This window comes from Lepus europaeus, chromosome 8, assembly GCF_033115175.1.
Source record: "Lepus europaeus isolate LE1 chromosome 8, mLepTim1.pri, whole genome shotgun sequence".
Classification (NCBI taxonomy): domain Eukaryota; kingdom Metazoa; phylum Chordata; class Mammalia; order Lagomorpha; family Leporidae; genus Lepus; species Lepus europaeus.
The window spans coordinates 108,420,490-108,432,561 of record NC_084834.1 but is presented as its reverse complement, the minus strand read 5'-3'; the positions used below and the strand labels follow the sequence as shown (position 1 = coordinate 108,432,561).

At 38.8% G+C, this 12,072-nt stretch overlaps 1 non-coding gene across 1 annotated transcript; it reads right to left on the bottom strand.

Moving 5' to 3' along the window:
- Positions 1-5,606: 5,606 nt before the first annotated feature.
- LOC133766124 (small nucleolar RNA SNORA21) lies at positions 5,607-5,750 on the bottom strand. Its single transcript, XR_009866676.1, has one exon. It is a non-coding gene; the product is annotated as a small nucleolar RNA SNORA21 (small nucleolar RNA).
- Positions 5,751-12,072: the final 6,322 nt, after the last annotated feature.

Genomic DNA, 12,072 nt, shown 5'->3' with positions numbered 1-12,072 from the left:
ATGCTGTGCCAATCCAAAGCTAGGAGCCAGGTGCTTCTCCTGGTCTCCCATGTGGGTGCAAGCCCAAGGAGCTGGGCCATCCTCCACTGCCCTCCCGGGCCACAGCAGAGAGCTGGACTAGAAGAGGAGCAACCGGGACAGAATCCGGCACCCCGACCGGGACTAGAACCTGGGGTACCGGCGCCGCAGGCAGAGGATTAGCCTAGTGAGCCGCAGCGCTGGCCGTACTCACTGGTTTTTGTTGTTAGGGTTATGTTTGTCCTAAAAATATGCTAGAGAGATTTGATCATGCTCTATTTTCTGAAAACATATGTCATCGAGCTATTATAGTATGAGATACAAGTGAAGCTATTTATGCCTTTAGTTATCTCTGGAAAAAGATTTTTAAAATAAAATAACATTTATTTCTTTTTTCTCTTTCTTTCTTTTTTTTTTTTTTCTTTGTCAACAAAGCAAGATTTGTGCAAGCCAGAAGTCTCCTGCTGAAGCAGCCAGAAGGTGGCCTGAGAAACTAGTTGAAGTGGTGTCTTTTAAGCACAATTCAGCAAAAAAATAAAAAACAAAAACAGAACAGCAGCTAGTAATCAATCAGAAGATGGGGAGAAACCCATCAAAAGGCCTGACTTGTAATCCTGTCTAGCTTGATGATAATAAAACAAAATAACTATCAGGATAGTGTATCTGTTAACTGCTTCTGTCTATATTCATGATAAACTAAAATGACATTATTTTCTTAATGTCTTATGTGACTATTAAATATTACAACATTATTAAAATATTTTCCTTTTCTGTCACTTTTGTGAATTTATGCTTACCCAAATTATTTTCATTAAATTCTTTAAGATCCTTTAAAAAATAAAAACAGAGCTGTCCTATGAATCAGCCCTCCCAGTACTGGATATATATCCAAAGTAAATGAAATAAGTCTTTCCCAAAATCTGAATTCTATGTTTAGTATAGCACCATACATACTAGACAAGACATGTTATCAAGTTAAGCACTTATCTGGACATAAAAGAATAGATAAAGTATTGTATAAATACATAATAGAATACTATCCAGGCATAAAAATATTGAAAACTTCTCATTTATAACAACATGAATGAACCCAGAGGACAATGTATTAGTAAAACATGCCAGTACAGAGAGACAAATGCCACATTTTCTCAAAGACCAAAGGCTACTAATATCAATATTTAAATAAACAAAGCACAAAAAGACAAACATTACATGATCTTACTTGAAGTTCAAAGGCTATGGTTATCTACATTTACATGCAACGTTTAGAGACCTTTCTTACCAGTTAAAATACATTCTGCATTGTAGGCCTTCAAAATTGTAGACAAGATCAAGTCTTGATTCCATCTACAGCTTATTTTTCTTTATGATATGAGGGAAGTATCAGTTTCTATTTTTTGTATTTGCAGTATTCAAGGTTTTCAAACATTTGGAAATGTCTGTCTAGACAAGCTATTGCAAAGAAAGTAGACATTTTATTGTAATAGGAGGAAGATCCTTTGATTATAACCTAGAGAGAGTGATCAGACCATGCTGAGACCAATCTTTCTCTCTAAACAAAAGGGAACTTTTCTTTCCTTTATTTTGTGTCTTAGAATTCTAGATTGTTGTTTACTTAAGTAAAAACAATAATTCAGGTATACTGAAGAAATCTACAAAAATGCCATTTGTTGTTCTAAAAAATATTTCTAGAGATCGCATAGTTTTAGATAGAGTACACAATTTGAGCCTATGTAAAATTTCTTAACAAAGAAAATTTCCAATGGGAAATTTTTCATATATTGAATGTAATCTCTTACACAGCACAAAGAATTAAACGACCTGCAAAGAGACCTGGCCAATAACCTTCTTCTAAATTAACCGATTCATAAACTGTGTTACTGAAGGTGACCCTAGCCACAAAGCTGAGTATTCACTCAAGAAAACGTGGTCCAATGCAGGAAGTACTTTATGCGACCAACCTTGCTCAACCATTTGCTGCAATTTTCCACTTACTCATTCTGGAAGTGCCCATTTCCACGTAGACCACTAGTTCATTTTCAGAGAATCCTTTATAACTTCCCCAGATTCTCTTTTTGGTCAACATTTGTTCTCCCTTTAACAACTTCAGTCACATTGTTTTTTTTTTTTTTTCTAAATTTTATTTAATGAATATAAATTTCCAAAGTACAGCTTATGGGTTACAATGGCTTCCCCCACCCATAACTTCCCTCCCACCTGCAACCCTCCCCTTTCCCATTCCCTCTCCCCTTCCATTCACATCAAGATTCATTTTCAATTCTCTTCATATACAGAAGATCAGTTTAGTATATATTAGGTAAAGATTTCAACAGTTTGCACCCACATAGCAACACAAAGTGAAAAATACTGTTGGAGTACTAGTTATAGCATTAAATCACAATGTACAGCACATTAAGGACAGAGATCCTACATGATATTTTTTTAAGAATTGATTAATTTTCTATGCAATTTCCAATTTAACACCAAGTTTTTTTTTCATTTCCAATTATCTTTATATACAGAAGATCGATTCAGTATATACTAAGTAAAGATTTCATCAGTTTGCACCCACACAGAAACACAATTTGTAAAAATACTGTTTCAGTACTAGTTATAGCATTACTTCACATTGGACAACCCATTAAGGAAAGATCCCACATGAGATGTAAGTACACAGTGACTCCTGTTGTTGATTTAACAATTTGACACTCTTGTTTATGGTGTCAGTAATCTCCCTAGGCTCTAGTCATGAGTCGCCAAGGCTATGGAAGCTTTTGAGTTTGCCGACTTCGATCTTATTCCGATAGGGTCATAGTCAAAGTGGAAGTTCTCTCCTCTTTTCAGAGAAAGGTACCTCCTTCTTTGATGGCCTCATTCTTTCCACTGGTATCTTACTCGCAGAGATCTTTCATTTAGACTTTTTTTTTTTTTTTTTTTTTTTTTTGCCAGAGTGTCTTGGCTTTCCATGCCTAAAATACTCTCATGGGCTCTTGAGCCAGATCCAAATGCCTTAAGGGCTGATTCTGAGGCCAGAGTGCTATTTAGGACATCTGCCATTCTATGAGTCTGCTGTGTCTCCCACTTTCCATGTTGGATCGTTCTCTCCCTTTCTGGTTCTATCAGTTAGTATTAGCAGACATTAGTCTTGTTTGTGTGAGCCCTTTGAACTTCAGTCACATTGTATTAGTTGATATTAAGTTTGATTTATACTGGAGTCTCTCTCTTCTTCTGTAGTAAATGGAACAATATCTGTCTGGCTACTATAACTAGTGTTCAGCTCTCTTTCTTGGACTAGAACTCATAGAAGGGTATCTAAAGATTTATACCAAAAATGAAAAGAAAGCATCAGTTTATGTTGACATCAATCCTCTTTGTGTTACAAGTACTCTTAGAGTTGTATCAGCATACACATGTGCTGTACAAAAGGCTGATATGATCCTTATCTGTAGAAAAAGCAAGCTGGAGTGTCACTGGGCATTTCATTGGCATTCTTCAGAGGAAGAGTTCCTGAGTCTTATCTCTCCTTTCTCTTTCTACACCCCCAAAAAGTGGTTCCCAAACAGAGATTTTGGCACAACATGTGAGGGACTACTAACCACGCCTTTCACAGGTTATAGACAGGGGGCTCATTTCATCTCCTGGATAGCCCGGTGAGTAATAGCATGGGAAATTCCCTGTCTCTGGACAGCAGAGACATAGGGCTGAACTGCATTATCTCCTTATAAAAGCAAGACGCTCTGTCAGAAAATGTGATTGGGCACTTGTAGCAGGAAATTGGTAATTGCTGCCCTTGGTATTCTGATGAAGGCACTTTAATAGTAACTGATTGGGAAAAAAAAAAAATCAAACAAAAAGTTACCTCAGAAGCCTGGGGCTCCTATTCCAGTTTTACATGCATGGCATCTCTTCCAGGATGGCATTAGTAAGGTTGAGAGCCTCTTGGCGGCTCTCCCTGGCCAGCAGTCAATGGGCTGGTCCCCACCACCTCATGATGAGACCTCTGTGCCTGCTGTTGTGACGGTGGTGTCTGAGCCCCCTTTCAGTTGTGTCAGCGGTACAAGGTACGCTTCAGGAAGCCAAGGAGCAAGGATAATTGCCAGTGTTAACTGTATGTCCTGTTGTTTGACCTCAAATTGCAGCTCTTCAGTATGGATATCTTCCCTACAATGTTTATAAAGAGTTAGAAATTGCTTAACAGAGTATGGGATGCAGAGTTACTATACAGAGAGCATATTGGAGGGAACTGGGGGAAGAGTATGAGATTGTACCCTGGGATTTTCCTGGAATTGGAAAACTCTAGTTTAAATTTTGGTTACCACAGCCCAGTGTATTGTTTGGGCTCAGGAATATGGAGATCTGGGCTCTGTATAAGCCATAGATAATTTAAATAGCAATGTCTTTATCAATCTGGAGCAGTTGTTAGGAAAGGGAGCTTATTTAAGATCTTGGTCAGCAAGTTGCTTATCTTGAAAGGGAGGCATATGTGCAAGTTTCAAACATTGCATTAAAGGCTTGGAGAAAGATTCCTGATGTTAAAGATCCTTCTATTTCCTTTTCTGCATCTCATCAGGAGTTGACTGAAGGCTGCATGTTTGTCTTTCACAGACAGGCTAGAAAAAACTATTGGATGTCAAGTAGATAACCAGGAAGTAACAAAAGTATCATTAAAACAAATGGCTTATGAAAATGCTAGCTACAACTGCAAAAATATATTAAAAGCGGTCTGCACTAAGCCTGAAACTACTATTGCAGAAATGATCGAATTATGTCAAATTTTATGGACCAAAACTTACAAAACTAAATTACTGACTGCAGCTCTTAAGGCTCCTAATAAAAAAAAATGTTGTGTCTGTGGAAAGCAAGGTCATCTTAAAAGAGACTTCCGGTCATTGCCAAATCAGCCTGACCTTCAAAAAAGTGTCCACTGTGCCAAAAAAGATATCACTGAGCTGATCAGTGTTGCTTTGTCCCTTCGGGAAACTTGAAGTCTGGCCAACCCTCAGGCCAAACACAACAGAGGATGTTAACTGTCCAACAACCCAATCCCCTCCTGCAACCTTCCAACAGTCCTTTTATGCTACTGCCCACAGTGCCAGAATAGATTTGCATATCCAGAGCCAATTTCTCTTGAAATGCCTGGTGCTGTTTATAGAGCTCCTACACAATTAACAGGCCCCTTACCTATAAAGTCCATGGGGCTAGTTTTCCCAACGTCCTAAGCCTATAAAAAAGACAATTCTATCATTCCTGGAGTAATAGATGCTTATTATACAGGGGTTATTTATGTTCGATTGTGGTCAAACGTACCCCAACAACTTCCCTCTCAAACTTCTGTGGCTCAGCTACTTGTCCTTCCATATATTTCTACCTCTAGTAATGAAGTGTTGCAGGGAGACCAAGGCTTTGGAGCTGTGCTAGTGGCTGCCATTACTCAAATTTCTTTTTTTTTTTTTTCTGTGTTAAGATACAAGCAAAACTTCATTTTTTAACAAGATAGGCAGCTCCACCAGTGTTAACATTTCCCAAACACTTCCAAAGTCTCTCCAGCTCTGCTCCCTGCCCTGTGGTTTGTGCCCCTCAGTGGAACATCTTGTCACACCACCCATTGAAGCAAAACAACACAACAACACAAGTGCTGCCACTTCACCCAAAAGTGATGTTTTTGGCTCTGCCCCTTCTGGACGGCTCAATGGGTCATTAGCAAAAGGCCCCCTGAGTGCTTTTAAAAGGGGAAACTCAAATTTCTAATAATCATCCTCAAGTGATTACACATATTGACTCCCAGGAGTTTTCTGAGTTAATTGATACTGGGCTGATGTCTTTGTCATTCCTTTACAACAATGACCTGCTTCGTGACCTTCAGTTTCTGCTGACCCCTTGTAGGAAATAAGTGGTAACGCCCAAACCCAACAGAGTCATAGTGGCTTGCTTGTTACAATCCAACTGAGCATCGTCTTGTTGTTCATATCCATCCTTGTATTCTTCCTTATTCCCTTTCCTATCTGGGGACGAGAACTTTTACAACTTCAAACCACAATTCATACACATTTGTATAAGGGATCTCCACGTGTATACCCCCTCAACATACCACTCTCCCCTTGACATGGCTGCCCTGCTAGCTCAGTTGGTAGAACCTGAGACTCCTAATCTCAGAAGCATGGGTTCGAGCCCCACATTGACATAAACAATTAAAGAAATGGGGAAACAACCAGGGACAAATTAACCAAACAATGTCTATTCTTTTATTTACACTCATTTATCTTATCCTTCAGGCAACTTTGAGGCAGCTGAAGCCCCAGTGAGAAAACATTCCACCCCCATAGGAAGCACCACATCCATTACTATTTTGTAAAGAACCCCTTGATCCAGCTTTTCTAAGGGAAAGCACCAGCATCACTATTAATGTGGGGGTGAGGCTATGCTTCTGTTCTCTCCCACAGGACCTGTGGGGATTCCTGCTTGTTGTGTTTGCCCTGCAAAGATTGATGAGTTGGCTTCAAGGCCTTTAGGACACAATCTCTCAGTTCCACCTCAGGTTGAGGAAGGAAAGATGACACCTTGACATCAGAGATTTCCTCACCCTGAGAGACCACAGGTTACTTGGGGAGACATTGAGTCATGAGTTGCCTCAGCTCATTAATTACTTCAACAAGAACACCAAAAAGAAACCCCTAAGACTCTCCTGATAGCCATAATGGCACAACTAACAAAGAACTCATTACTGTTACTGTGTTGCCTTATGTTAGCCAAAATTTTACTTATGGTGGCCTTGTCATGGCCTCATTGATCCTGATACACTGCTTCTTTCAGTGCATTCCATTTTTTTAAAAAAATATTTTATTTATTTATTTGAGAGGTAGAGTTATAGACAGTGAGAGGGAGAGACAGAGAGAAAGGTCTTCCCTCCATTGGTTCACTCCCCAGATGGCCACAACGGCTGGAGCTGCACCATTCTGAAGCCAGGAGCCTGGTGCTTCTTCCCAGTCTCCCATGTGGGTTCAGGGCCTAAGGACTTGGGCCATCTTCCATGGCTTTCCAAGGCCACAGGAGAGAGCTGGATTGGGGCAGCTGGGACTCGAACTGGCGCCCATATAGCATACCAGTGCTGCAGCGGAGGATTAACCTGTGCCACAGGGCCGGGCCCTTGTGCATTCCATTTTTGATTAGTACTTGTACTTGTAAAGCTGGTAATTCCTGCTTTCGAGAATCAACTTATTAGAAATAGTCATTTGTTAAACAAGAAAAGGGGGGATGTAGGGAACAGTTTCTGCCAAAGCAGTCTCAGTTGAGGACACACTCCTCTTGAACACAGTGTGGCCACAGGAACTGAGTAAGGATAGAAAATGACTTATTATCAAGAAGAGCTTCGAGTTCTCAGGGAGCATTAGCTCCCATGAGGACACACAGCTACTTTCCCAGACTTGCTTATCTAGTAAACCAAGTCACAAGGAGCTTCATCAGTGTCTTGACAACCATGATCTGAAGATTATCAAGTAAGTTTACAAGTAACCGTAGAGTTATATGAGCAAGTGCACACACTGTATAAATGTCTGATGTAATCTTTGTCAATAAAAGAAGCATCTGGGGCAGCACTAGGCATTCTGGTGGTGTTCTCTAGATGAAGAGCTCCCTTGTCCTGTCTCTCTCTCTCTCTTTTTTTTTTTTGCTACACACCCAACATTCTTGAAATGTATGGATATTTCTACTGCAATACACCTTTCCCTATATGTAGTTTGAAGATATATATTTTAATTGAAAGCATTTCAACTTTGAATATTTGTAAACTTAGACTTCTGATACTTCTACACCAAGAAACTGCAGTTCAATGATTTTCATTTTTTTTCTGTTATAAAATATCATAAACTGTCATCGGAGTAAATTTACTGGGGTATATTTAGAATTCCATAATACTTTGTTTAATATTTAACCTCCTATAAAATCTTGGTCAGTCCAAAAGGGGTGGATCTTTTAAACTGTATGGGATAAATTTGCCTCAACTCCACCCCAAAATGTTGAATTAAATGGAATGATCTTATCTGTCATGCCTCCTGGACTTTGATCTAAAAGAACTCTTAATCGTTTTCTTTGTTCCTATCTGAAATGTTTGATCATAAAACAATACCATCTTGTGAGAATAACAGTATGAGTGTTACACAGGCCAAAATCAACACATGACATCCAAAGATTCTTATAAGGTGAGGCTGTAGGATTTTGTCTTTAGTAGGTTGCCTCCTTTGTTGATTCAGCAAAATTCCTGATTCAAGACATTCCTGGACTGATCACAGTGATTCGTTGACAGCTACATGGTATTCTCACAAAAGCTGAAAGAAAATCATGGACGTACTTTTATATAGTGAATCAGGTTCTACTTAGGTGAAGTGTTCATGCAGATATCAAAACAAATGCTACACAGAAGTGGAAAAATACATTTTTCTTCAATAATTATTATGGGAATCTTAATTTATTGACCAGCATTTTTAGATGCATAAAATTTCAACATGAAGATAAGTTGAATGAGATGAAAAATTTCTAACTAGAGAGTGGAATAAATTAAATGCCAAAGGAAGAGGTGGGAAATAGCATATTAAGTTATAGAGTTTGAATTATCTGCTAAGTAATTTTTCATGAATGAATGGAGCACAAGTGGAAAGTGCAAACTAGAATCAAATACAGATAAAGGAAGTAAGTTGAAGAAAAGATTCATTCATAAACGAAAAGCCAATAAGCAATGGGATTGGCCAGGCATGGATACTGACATTATAATTTTAATTAATGATTAAAATAATGAAAGTGAATTGCTGTGGTTTGAATCCTGGCTCTGACATTGAATGTCTGTCCTTGGTTCTTTCTGTTCATCAGTATTGAATGTTAAGTGGAAATTCACTGGACTAGAATCTTATTTGATTATTGTGATTCATTATGTGTTGACTTGTATTATACTTAGAATAGTTTTTAGTCATATAATAGACTTGTGTCATATGGTAGATTCTCAGAAAGCTTTCCTTATGATTTTTCTTCTTGGTATTGCTAAGAGTGTTCAACACTTTACTTTGAGACACCGAAGCAACATTTTGTTTCTTCTGTTATGAGGACCATGTACTCACAACATGGAAGAAGAGTGAAGAGAGGGACATGACCTACATACTGTACTGCACAAAATGCTGCAGCATGGCACTGTAGCATTAGCAATGAAACCTACCTCTCTCCTTGTTATTTAAATAACCAAGCACTGAATTTTTAAAATTTATTTGACAGGTAGAGTTATAGACAGTGAGAGAGAGACAGAGAGAAAGGTCTTTCTTCCATTGATTCACTCCCCAAATGGCCGCGACAGCCAGCATTGCGCCGATCCAAAGCCAGGAGCCAGGTGCTTCTTCCTGGTCTCCCATGTAGGTGCAGGGGCCCAAGTACTTGGGCCATCCTCCTCTGCCCTCCTGGGCCACAGCAGAGAGCTTGACTGGAAGAGGAGCAACCGGGACTAGAACCCGGCACCCATATGGGATGCTGGCACCACAGGTGGAGGATTAATCAAGTGAGCCATTGCGCCATCTCCAAGCACTGGATTTTTGACAGGGGGCACTAATCCTGATATGTTTTCATGATATAATAAAGAATATAAAAAAGCCACATAATGGATTTAAAAACAATATATTCATAAGTATTCAATATAGTAAGCTAATAAAGAAAATTACAATTTTTCACACTAGTTTTATTTTTTTAAAAAAATAGTTATTATTATCTACTTGGAAGGCAGAACCATAGAGAAAGGAAGAAAGAGGAGACCTCCATCTGCTTGGTTCATTCCCCAAATGCCAACAGCACACGTGGTTGGGCTAAGCCAAAGCCAGAACTCAAATTTGTATTTACATTTGGGAAGAGTGTGTCTTTAATATGTGGCCTTTTGTGTCAAATATCTGTGTCACATGTGTTTTAAAAGTAATAAATGTAAAAGGATAGTATTACAAGAGCAATATGCTTGGAATTAAATTCACAAATGAATCATAATTTTTTTTCCAAATTGAAAAAAGTGGAAAAGAAAATGTTTCTTTCAAGATAAACTGTAACTTAAATAATAATTGTGTTAAAGAAACATTTTAAAAAATCTTAAAGTCCCAAATGTTGTCTTTATTCTCAAACACAAGTTACATTTTTTATTTAAGATCATTATAAAACTAATGGAAATTATGCACATAATAATGATGCTAATAAGTATAAAACTAGGGACACATCATTGTTCTCATGATTAAGATGCTATGTCCACATCAGGGTAGCTGGGTTTGATAATAGTGTTCAGCTCCAGATTCCATCTTCCTGTTAATTCAGAGTGAGGGAGACAGCAGTGATGGTCAATGAACTGGGTTCATCACACACTTGAGAGATCTATAGTGGACTTCTGTCTCCTGGTTCTGGCCCCTCAACCCTGATTGACATTTGGGGAGTGAAATAGCAAATGGATAATCTAAATCACTGTTAGTCATTTCTCTTTCTTTCTCTGTCTCTCCGTATCTCTCTCTCTCTCTCTTTCTCTCTCTCCCCCCCTCCATCCTTCCTTCCCTCTCTGCGCGCGTGCGTGTGTGTGTGTGTATTTCAAATAATAATAACAAATAAAAATAGCACAACTGAGGGACCAGCATTATATTTAGTGGATGACGCCATCATTTGTGATGCCAGCATCTTTTAAGTGAGTGGGAGTTTGGGTATTGACTACTCTGTTTCCAATCCAGCTTCCTGTTAATATGCTTGGGAAGGCAGTGAATGCTGACCCAAGTACATGTGTTTCTGCCACCCATATGGGAGGCCTTGATGGCATTTAAGGCTCCTTAGACCTAGCTCACCCCATGCTGTTGCAGCTATTTTTGGAATGAGCCAGCAGATAGTAGATTTCTCACTCTCTCTCTCTGACTCTCTCTCTCTGACTCTTTCTCTCTCCAACTCCTCCTCTCTCCTTCTCTGTCACCCTGTCTTTTAAAATCAGCATTCTAGAAGTTCTGCCTGCTGATCTTAAACCTTTCAGAAAACTGTATTCAATTATATTTGGTGGAGTTTTCTTCGTGAAAGTATTGCAAATGTTTTAGAGAAGAATTGAACTGTGGTTGCAAAAGACTTAAACTGACCATGAATAAAGAGATAACATTTCAGCAATTAATAAGTAAAGTCAATTATATTCACAACATGCAGCATTCTACATAGGCCTTGTGAGGTTTTACCAAACTCTTATCCCACTTCAACCACTGATCCTGTGATACGAGTGGCAGTCTCCAAGATATTTCGCAGTCTTAAAGATATTTGCATCCTTCTTAATGAAGATAATAATCATTATTGACTACATCACACTAGGACAACCATATTTTTATAAGATCATAGAATCTTTAGAAAACTTACATCAACACACATCTAGATAAATATAAAGTCTAGCATCACTTCAAAATCTGACAAAACTTTCCATATAACCCAAGTAATCCTAGTTATCTATTATCTTTATAATATGAGAGATATATTCTTTTTTTTAAAGATTTTATTTATTTATTTGAGAGGTAGAGTTACAGATAGTGAGAGGGAGAGACAGGGAGAAAGGTCTTCGGTCTGCTGGTTCACTCCCCAAACGGCCGCAATGGCCGGAGCTATGCCGATCTGAAGCCAGGAGCCAGAAGCTTCTTCCAGGTCTCCCATGTGGTTGCAGGGGCCAAGGACTTGGGCCATCCTCTGCTGCTTTCCCAGGCCATGGCAGAGAGCTGGACTGGAAGAGGAACAGCCAGGACTAGAACTGGCGCCCATATGGGCTGCCGGCGCTGTAGGAGGAGGATTAACCTACTGCGCCATGGCGCTGGCTCCAGGTATATTCTTAAATAATCCTAAGAGGAACAACTGGAAATCTCAAAATCAAAATAATTAAGGTAGAGCTTTGATTCTGAAAAAAGCCCAACAAAAATGTCAAAAGTTTTAAATCACTTGATTACTGTGAATAATAGCCAAAATATAGAATCAATCAATGCATCTTAAAATGTGGTATATGCAAACAATGAATTTTTATTCAGCTATAACTAATAATGAAAT